This window comes from Cervus elaphus, chromosome 12, assembly GCF_910594005.1.
Source record: "Cervus elaphus chromosome 12, mCerEla1.1, whole genome shotgun sequence".
Lineage (NCBI taxonomy): Eukaryota > Metazoa > Chordata > Mammalia > Artiodactyla > Cervidae > Cervus > Cervus elaphus.
In genome coordinates, this window is record NC_057826.1 from 69,658,312 (window position 1) to 69,668,442 (window position 10,131).

Consider the following 10,131-nt stretch of genomic DNA (forward strand, 5'->3'; position numbering starts at 1 on the left):
AACTAGCGTGAGATGGTACCTCATTGTGGTTTGGATTTGCATCTCGCTAATAATGAGTGATGTTGAGCATCTTTCCATGTGTTTGTTAGCCATCTGTATGTCTTCTTTGGAGAAATGTCTGTTTAGATCTTTGGCCCATTTTTTTATTGCCTCGCTTATTTTTCTGGAATTGAGCTGCAGGAGTTGCTTGTATATTTTTGAGATTAATCCTTTGTCAGTTGCTTCGTTTGCTATTATTTTCTCCCATTCTGAAGACTGTCTTTTCACCTTGCTTATAGTTTCCTTCATTGTGCAAAAGCTTTTAAGTTTAATTAGGTCCCATTTGTTTATTTTTGCTTTTGTTTCCATTACTCTGGGAGGTGGGTCATAGAGGTTCCTGCTGTGATTCATATCAGAGAGTGTTTTGCCTATGTTTTCCTCTAGGAGTTTTATAGTTTCTGGTCTTACATTTAGATCCTTAATCCATTTTGAGTTTATTTTTGTGTATGGTGTTAGAAAGTGTTCTAGTTTCATTCTTTTACAAGTGGTTGACCAGTTTTCCCAGCACCACTTGTTAAAGAGATTGTCTTTTCTCCATTGGATATTCTTGCCTCCTCTGTCAAAGATAAGGTGTCCATAGGTGCGTGGACTTATCTCTGGGCTTTCTATTTTGTTCCATTGATCTATGTTTCTGTCTTTGTGCCAGTACCCTACTGTCTTGATGACTGTAGCTTTGTAGTATAGCCTTAAGTCAGGCAGGTTGATTCCTCCAGTTCCATTCTTCTTTCTCAAGATTGCTTTGGCTATTCGAGGTTTTTTGTAAATCCAGACAAATTGTGAAATTATTTGTTCTAATGCTCTGAAAAATACCTTTGGTAGCTTGATAGGGATTACATTGAATCTATAGATTGCTTTGAATAGTGTACTCATTTTCACTATATCAATTCTTCCAATCCATGAACATGGTATATTTCTTCCATCTATTTGTGTCATCTTTGATTTCTTTCATCAGTGTTTTATAGTTTTCTATATGTAGGTCTTTTGTTTCTTAGGTAGATTTATTCCTAAATATTTTATCCTTTTTGTTGGTGGTGAATGGAATTGTTCCCTTAATTTCTCTTTCTGTTTTCTCATTGTTAGTGTATAGGAATCCAGGGGATTTCTGTGTGTTAGTTATGTATCCTGCAACTTACTGTATTCATTGATTAGCTCTAGTAGTTTTCTGTTGGAGTCTTTGGGGTTTTCTATGTAGAGGATCATGTCATCTGCAAACAGTGAGTTTTACTTCTTCTTTTCCAATCTGGATTCCTTTTATTTCTTTTTCTGCTCTGATTGCTGTAGCCAAAACTTCCAAAACTATGTTGAATAGTAGTGGTGAGAGTGGGCACCCTTGTCTTTTTCCTGACTTTAGGGGAAATGCTTTCAATTTTTTACCATTGAGGATAATGTTTGCTGAGGGTTTGTCATATATAGCTTTTATTATGCTGAGATATGTTCCTTCTATGCCTGCTTTCTGGAGGCTTTTTATCATAAATGGATTTTGAATATTGTCAAAGGCTCTCCCTGCATCTACTGAGATAATCATGTGGTTTTTATCTTTCAATTTGTTAATGTGGTGTATTACATTGATTGATGTGTGAATATCAAAGAATCCTTGCATCCCTAGGATAGAGCCCGCTTGGTCATGATGTATGATCTTTTTAATATGTTGTTGGATTCTGTCTGCTAGAATTTTGTTAAGGATTTTTGCTTCTATGTTCATCAGTGATGTTGGCCTGTAGTTTTCTTCTTTTGTGGCATCTTTGTCTGGTTTTGGTAATAGGGTGATGGTGGCCTCAAAGAATGAGTTTGGAAGTTTACCTTCCTCTGCAATTTTCTGGAAGAGTTTGAATAGGATAGCTGTTAGCTCTTCTCAAAATTTTTGGTAGAATTCAGCTGTGAAGCCATCTGGTCCTGGGCTTTTGTTCTTTTGCATATATCTCTGTCCTCATTTTTATTATTTCTTTCCTTCTACTGACCCTGGGGTTCTTCATTTCTTCCTTTTCTAGTTGCTTTAGGTGTACAGTTAGGTTATTTATAAGGTTTCTCTCCTGTTTCTTGAGGTAAGCCTGTGTTACTATGGATCTTCCCCAGAGCACTGCTTTTACAGTGTCCCATAGGTTTTGGGTTGTTGTGTTTTCATTTTCGTTCATTTCTATGCCTATTTCGACTTCTTTCTTTTTTTTCTAATTTCTTCTGTGATTTGTTGGTTATTCTGATATGTGTTGTTCAGTCTCCATATGTTTGTAGTTTTAATAGTTTTTTTCCTGTAGTTGACATATAATCTTACCACATTGTGGTCAGAAAAGATGCTTGAGGTGATTTCAATTGTTTTGAATTTACCAAGGCTAGATTTATGGCCCAGGATGTGATCTGCCTGGAGAAAGTTCCGTATGCACATATGGAGAAAAAGGTGAAGTTCATTGTTTTAGGGTGAAATGTCCTATAGGTATCAATTAGGTCTAACAGGTCCACTGTATCATTTAAAGTTTATATTTCCTTGCTAATTTTCTGTTTAGTTGATCTATCCATAGGTGTGAGTGGGTTGTTAAAGTCTCCCACTATTACTGTGTTACTGTTAATTTCCCCTTTCATATTTATTAGCATTTGCCTTACATTTTGCAGTGCTCCTATGTTGGGTGCATATATATTTATAATTGTTATATCTTCTTCCTGAATTGATGCTTTGATCATTATGTAGTGTCCTTCTTTGTCTCTTTTCACAGCCTTTATTTCAAAGTCTATTTTATCTGATATGAGTATTGTTTACTCTGCTTTCTTTTGGTCTCCATTTGCATGAAATATCTTTTTCCAGCCCTCACTTTCAGTCTGTATGTGTCCCTTGTTTGAGGTGGGTCTCTTGTAGAGAGCATATATAGGGGTCTTGTTTTTGTATCCATTCAGCCAGTCTTTGTCTTTTGGTTGGGGCATTCAACCCATTTACATTTAATGTAATTGTTGATAAGTATGATCCTGTTGCCATTTACTTTGTTGTTTTGGGTTTGAGTTTGTACACCTTTTCTGTATTTCCTGTCTAGAGAAGATCTTTTAGCATTTGTTGAAGAGCTGGCTTTGTGGTGCTGAATTCTCTCAGTTTTGCTTGTCTGTAAAGCTTTTGATTTCTCCTTCATATTTGAATGAGATTCTTGCTGGGTACAATAATCTGGGTTGTAGGTTCTTCTCTTTCCTCACTTTAAGTATGTCCTGCCCTTCCCTTCTGGCCTGAAGAGTTTCTATTGAAAGATCAGCTGTTATCCTTAGGGGATCCCCTTGTGGGTATTTGTTGTTTTTCCCTTGCTACTTTTAATATATGTTCTTTGTGTTTGATCTTTGTTAATTTGATTAATATGTGTCTTGGGGTGTTTCATCTTGAGTTTATCCTGTTTGGGACTCTCTGGGTTTCTTGGACTTGGTTGGCTATTTCCTTCCCTTTTTTAGGGAAGTCTCCAACTATTATCTTCTCAAGTATTTTCTCATGGCCTTTCTTTTTGTCTTCTTCTTCTTGGATTCCCATGATTCGAATGTTGGGTCGTTTGACTAGTCCCAGAGGTCTCTGAGGTTGTCTTCATTTCTTTTAATTCTTTTTTTCTTTTTTTCTTTCTGCTTCATTTATTTCCACCATTCTATCTTGCACCTCATTTATCCTGTCTTCTGCCTTAGTTATTCTACTGTTGGTTCCCTCCATAGTGTTTTTGATCTCAGTTACTGCGTTATTCCGGAGAAGGCAATGGCTACCCACTCCAGTGTTCTTGCCTGGAAATTCCCAGGGACTGGGGAGCCTGGTGGGCTGCCATCTATGGGGTCGCACAGAGTCGGACATGACTGAAGTGACTTAGCAGCAGCATTGCATTATTCATTATTAATTTACTCTTTTTTATTTCTTCTGGATTCTTGTTAGACTTTTCTTGCATCTTCTCAATCCTTGTCTCCAGGCTATTTTCTGTAACTCCATTTTGTTTTCAAGATTTTGGATCATTTTTACTATCATTATTCTGAATTCTTTTTCAGGTAGACTCCCTATCTTCTTCTCTTTTGTTTGGTTTGGTGGGCACTTAAATGTTCCTTTACCTGCTGAGTATTTCTCTGCCTTTCATCTTGTTTAATTGCTGTGTTTGGGGTGGCCTTTCTGTATTCTGGCAGTTTTTGGTTCCTCTTTATTGTGGAGGTTTCTCCCTGTGGGTGGTGTTGGACGAGTGACTTGTCAAGGTTTCCTGGTTTCACCGGCTTGCGTCGGTGTTTTGGTGGATGGAGCTGGATTTCTTCTCTCTGGAGTGCAATGAAGTGTCCAGTGTTGAGTTTTAAGGTGTGTGGGTTTGGTGTGACTTTTGGCCACCCGTATTTTTGTGCTCAGGGTTATGTTCCCGCTTTGTTGGAGGATTAGCATAGTATGTCTTGCTCTGGAACTTGTTGGCTCTTGGGTGGAGCTTGGTTTCAGTGTGGGTATGGAGGCTTTTGGTTGAGCTTTTGTCGTTTGATGGTCCCTGTAGTCAGGAGTTTTCTGGTGTTCTCAGGTTTTGGATTTAGGCCTCCTGCTTCTGGCTTTTAGTCTTATTCTTATAGTAGCCTCAAGACTTCTCCATCCTTACAGCTCCAATGATAAAACATCTAGGTTAATGATGAAAAGTTTCTCCATAGTGAGGGATACCCAGAGACGTTCACAGAGTTATGTGAAGAAGAGAGGAAGGAGATAGAGGTGACCAGGAGAAGAATAGGGGGAATCCAAAGGGAGAGACCAGTCTAGCCAGTAATCAATTCCCTATTTGTGTCCACAGTCTGGAACACTCAGAGAGGTTCATGGAGTTCCATAGCAAAGAGAAGAGGGAGGAAGGAGATACAGGTGACCAAGAGGAGATTAGGGGCAGTCAAAAGGAGAGAGACCAATCTAGCCTGTGGTCAGTTCACTAAGTTTCCTCTACAGCCCGGAACACCCAAAGAGATTCACAGAGTTAAGTAGAGAAGAGAAGGGAGAGGGAGGAAATAGAGGGGACCTGGGAGAGAAAAAGGAGAGTCAAAAGGGGAGAGAGCAGTCAAGATAGTAATCACATTCCTAAGTTAAAATGGGTACTGATTTTGGTTTCTTAAAGGTACAGAATTGATAACAAATACCAAAAAGCAAAGATTAAAAATCTAGAGTAGATGTTAGACTCTCAAAAATACAATATTAGAAAAACAAAACAAAATCACCAAAGTTATATAAAAAATATGAAATTTGCTTTAAAAATAGGGTCCTTTTTTTCCAAGGTAATAGTAGGTTTAAAAATGAAAATTAAAGGAGTAATAAAGAACGTAAAAATTTTAAAAATTTTTAAATGATAATAGTAAAATATGTCTAGGAATTCCTCTGGTGCTGTTGTGGGCAGTGTGTGGTCAATTCAGTATTCATATTCAACATATTCATATTCAATTCATATTCAACTATATGAATAGTTCCTTGTTCCAGCTTATATTTCTTCTCAGGGTCTATAGGTCCCTTCCAATGTAGCCAGTGCTAACTACAGTGTTTTAATCTGTTGCACCTGTCACTTCCAAAGCTGTTGCCTCTTCTTTCTTTATTTTGGCCTCCTCTGTTTGCAAATCTCTTCAGTATCTAACTTCCACCTTGACACAAGGGGGCGAAGGTGGTAATTTATTCAGGCTCACTTGCTCAGTCGTGCTGCGGGGAGGGAGGAACACTGCATACAAATATCACTGACGTATGTGGGGAGTGCTCACGGTGTCTGGATCACACTGGGTTTGCCCCCACTCACGGCATGTGTGCTTTTCCGGTCTACACTACTCAGACTCGAGGTTGCTCTGCCGGGGAACTGTCTAAAGTGGGCCCTGGCTTGCGTGCACTTCCCAGATCTACGCCACTCAGGTTCAGGTTCTCAGGCACTCCACAAAGGCACAGACTCAGTTAGGCCTGCGTTTTGTGCCCGTCCCAGGTCCGAGCAGCTCAGGCGCCCAGGAGCATGGCAGGAGTACTCTTCCCAGCCACTCAGTGTCCTGGGTGCACAGCAGGAACACCGTCTCAGGTGTGCCGTTGTCTCTTCTGGGGTGCTGATCCCTGGCTGCAACCCTCCTGATGAATGTCAACCGTCCAGGATTCCAGGAAGACTTGGTTAGCAACTGGGAGCCTGCTCGCAGTTTGGTAGGGGATGCTGTCTCTGGGGCCAAGTTTGCCCCTTGCCTTCAGGCTCTGACTGTCACCCGCCTACCTCCCTGTCTCCAGTGGGGGATAGACCGGTCCACAGCCAGCTAACTCTCCTCTGGTATTCGCTCAGTCCTTTTATTCTGTGAGCAGCCCAGCAGTGCCTTAGGTTAGAGCTTTTTGTGGGAAAGTTCTCTCTCACTCTCTCCTCTTTTTTTTTTTTCCTCTCTGGCTATCCCACAGTTTGGGTTACTATCTCATGTTAGCTCCCTCAGATTGCCCTCAGGGCATTCAGGCCTGGTCCTTACCCTAACCACTGCAGCCCGTGCCTCCCTGTTCAGCCACTGCTTTCTGGTGGTGAATGCGAGTGTCTAGGCTACTTCTTCACTGGGAGTTGCAGTTAAGCGCATAATCTGTAGGTTTTATTTATTTTTTCCTCCTGGTTATGTTGTCCTCTGAGATTCCAAAACTCCCCACAGACCCGCCGGTGAGAGGGTTTCCTGATGTTTGGAAACTTCTCCTCTTTTAAGAGTCCCTCCCCAGGATGGGTCTCTGTCCCTAACTCTTTTGTCTCTCTTTTTATCTTTTATATTTTGTCCTACCTCCTTCTGAAGACAATGGGCTGCCTTTCTGGGTGCCTGGTGTCCTCCGTGAGTGTTCAGAAGTTGTTTTATGGTATTTTCTCAGCGTTCAAATGATCTTTTGATGAAGTTGTGTGGGAGAAAGTGGTCTCCCCATCCTATTCCTCCGCCATCTTAGGACTGCCCCCCAAAAGCTTTAAAGTTTTATTTATTCTAATTGTTTCAGCTCCATAGACTTTTCAGTGCTTATCCTGGGAATAAATTAATTGAAAATATTTCTCTGAATACATGAAAATCTTGAAATAATCAACTAATTTTTACCACAGTATTCTTCTATGATGAATATGGGTTCATCTGGAAAAAATGTTCCCAATGTGACTTATGTTTACATATTTTACTGACTCTTATCTAAAGCCATGCCAAATCACTTTACTGGTATGTCATGGAATACAGCCATCTTTGAAATGAGATATAACAGATATTTCTCTAATAGTTCAGACTTGGAGCCTGATGATTTTGCAGTGAATTAAAAGACTGCAAGGAAAATGGGAAGACTCTGGATTTGATCTTTCAGTACCCACCTATATAAAACCATGTGCTCTTAAAATACTTTTTATGCATTTTAGATAGGCATTTACTCCCAGATCTTTTTTGAGAACACAAAACATAAATTCATAGATTCAGTCATGAAAGACTGAAAGCATTATAAACATCACTGTGAATTAAGAATGAACAGAATACAAAATAGTTCAGAACTGAAGTTGTGGGGCTGTACTACCAAGGGTCAGGAAATAGGCAAAAGTAGTTGGACAATCATAGCCCTGTGGGAAAACAGACTGGAAGTGCCCTCTATGAGGGAGAACCTGAAAAAGATAAAAATAAAGCATCCATTAGAGAAAAAGCAATCAGTTCGAAAACTAAATCACTCAAAATGAAACAGCAACAGTATGATGTGAAAAATAAACAATTAGAAATTTTGGCAGTGACATATAGTCATTTAAAAAACAAAATATTCAGTGGGCAGAATAAACTCTAGATGAACCAAGTCAAAGAGAAAATGAGTGAAGCAGAAAAAAATAACTCACCCAGAAGACAATTCGTAGGTCGGAAAGATCCCCTGGAAAAGGGAATGGATAGCCACTCCAGTATTCTGCCTAGACAGTTTCATGGACAGAGGAGTCTGGAGGGCTGTAGTCTATGGAGGTCACAAAAAGCTGGACATGACTGAGTGACTAAAACTTTTCTGTGGTTTTGAATGTGTGTTAAAAATTACCAGTGATTACTGAAAGAGTAGAAATCCGGCATACAGCTTTCTAATCAGCCGAGAAAACAGACAAAACACTGTTTTGATCTTTTTTTTTTTTTGTATGAGGCAGAAAATAGCGAAGGAAAAATGATATATAAAGTTTAATATAACAAGAAGTCCACAATAAGGTGACAGAAACAGTCCAGAAAAAAAAACTGTAGAATATAAAAATAAAATATTTAAGCTCAATTCTGTGAACTTGTATTTATAAGATAGAATAAAATTTTTCAAACCCTGGTTATGTGTAAATCAGAAAAATGTTAACAAAAGAAAGCTGATATTATAATGTTGATAAATAGAATGTATGATAAAAGTCATATGTGGAGATGAAAAGCCTACCACTTCTTGATAAAGGAATAAAACTCTCAAAAGTTTTAGAAATTATGAATTTGTATGTAACAACTTACATCTCAAGCGTATAAAACAAAACTGACAGAATTATAACAAACTATTAAGAGAAAAATAGTACTGAGAGGTTATACCACCTCTCTATTTTAAATAATAGTTCATGTATATAAAATATTAGTAAGGTCATAGAAGATTTGAACAGCAGAATTAACAATTAAGGTCACGATTTTGTGTGTTTAAGTATAAAATCTTATTTTGCAAAACTAAGACCATGGCATCCGGTCCCATCACTTCATACCAAATAGGTGGGGAAACAATGGAAACAGTGAGAGACTTTATTTTCTTGGGCTCCAAAATCACTGCAGATGGTGACTGCAGCCATGAAATTAGAAGATGCTTGCCCCTTGAAAGAAAAGCTATGACTACCCTAGACAGCATATTAAAAAGCAGAGACATTACTTTGCCAACAAAGGCCCCTCTGGTCAAAGCTATGGTTTTTCCAGTAGTCATGTATGGATGTGAGAGTTGGACTATAAAGAAAGCTGAGTGCCGAAGAATTGATGCTTTTGAACTGTGGTGTTGAAGAAGACTCTTGAGAGTCCCTTGGACAGCAAGGAGATCCAGCCACTCCATGCTAAAGGAAATCAGTCCTGAATATTCATTGGAAGGACTGATGCTGAAGTTGAAGAACTGACTCATTGGAAAAGACCCTGATGCTGGGAAAGACTGAGGGCAGGAGGAGAAGGGGATGACAGAGGATGAGATGGTTAGATGGCATCACTGACTTGATGAACATGAGTTTGAGACAAACTCCGAGAGTTAGTGATGGACAGGGAAGCCTGACGTGCTGCAGTCCATAGGGTCACAAAGAGTCGGACACAACTGAGTGACTGAACTGAACTTGCTCTCAACAGATCCACTTTCCAAGCATAGATGGGGCATTTATAATATTTAATTATCTATAAGTCATGAAGGAACTTTACCAAATTTTGAAGAATTATTGTATAAAGATATAGTCTTGACCATATGCAGTCAAATTAAAAGGAAAAAGAGTAGTAGAAATAAACAAACATATTTGACACATGAGTAATCTTAAGTAACAATAAATGTGACAAAATATTGACAACTGAATGACAACAAATGCACCACTTTCAAATCTTTTGGGATACAGCTAAATTGGTATTTAAAACCTATTTAAAAAAATAAGAAATATGTTAATATAAATGAATCAAATGTTCAAATCAAGAATCTAGAATAAATAAATACTGAATAAATGTAAATAGAAGCAAGGAAGTAATAAAAGTAAGAGTAAAGTTTATGAAATTGAAAGTTGGAAAAAATAGTAAAATCAGCAAAAAACTGGCACCTTGATGAAACTCCCCAAGTTGCCACATATGTGATGAAATCTATCTAAAGTAAAAGACCAATCACCAATAAAGTCTTCTACCCCTATGTGAATTCATGAAATAAAGAGACTTTGTTTGGAGATGTTTCAGTGTTATTAAGAAAAGATGATGAGTAGTCTATTAGAAAAATGGTCGAAGAATATGAAGAGTCATTTCACAGTAAAAAATAAAAATTATAAATCTGGCTGCAAATTTCTGAAAAACATGTTCCGCTGCAATCATACAAGAGTTGCTATTAAGTCACCAGTTAGTGTCCAACTCTTTGCAGCCCCATGGACTGTAGCATGCCAGGCTTCCTTGTCCCTCATCATCTCCTGGAGTTTGGCCAGGTTCATGTCCATT

At 38.6% G+C, this 10,131-nt stretch overlaps 1 protein-coding gene across 1 annotated transcript in view; it reads left to right on the plus strand.

Moving 5' to 3' along the window:
• Positions 1-10,131, plus strand: part of DPH6 (diphthamine biosynthesis 6) — a 192,961-nt gene that overhangs the window by 134,687 nt on the left and 48,143 nt on the right. The gene's annotated exons all lie outside the window — the stretch shown is intronic.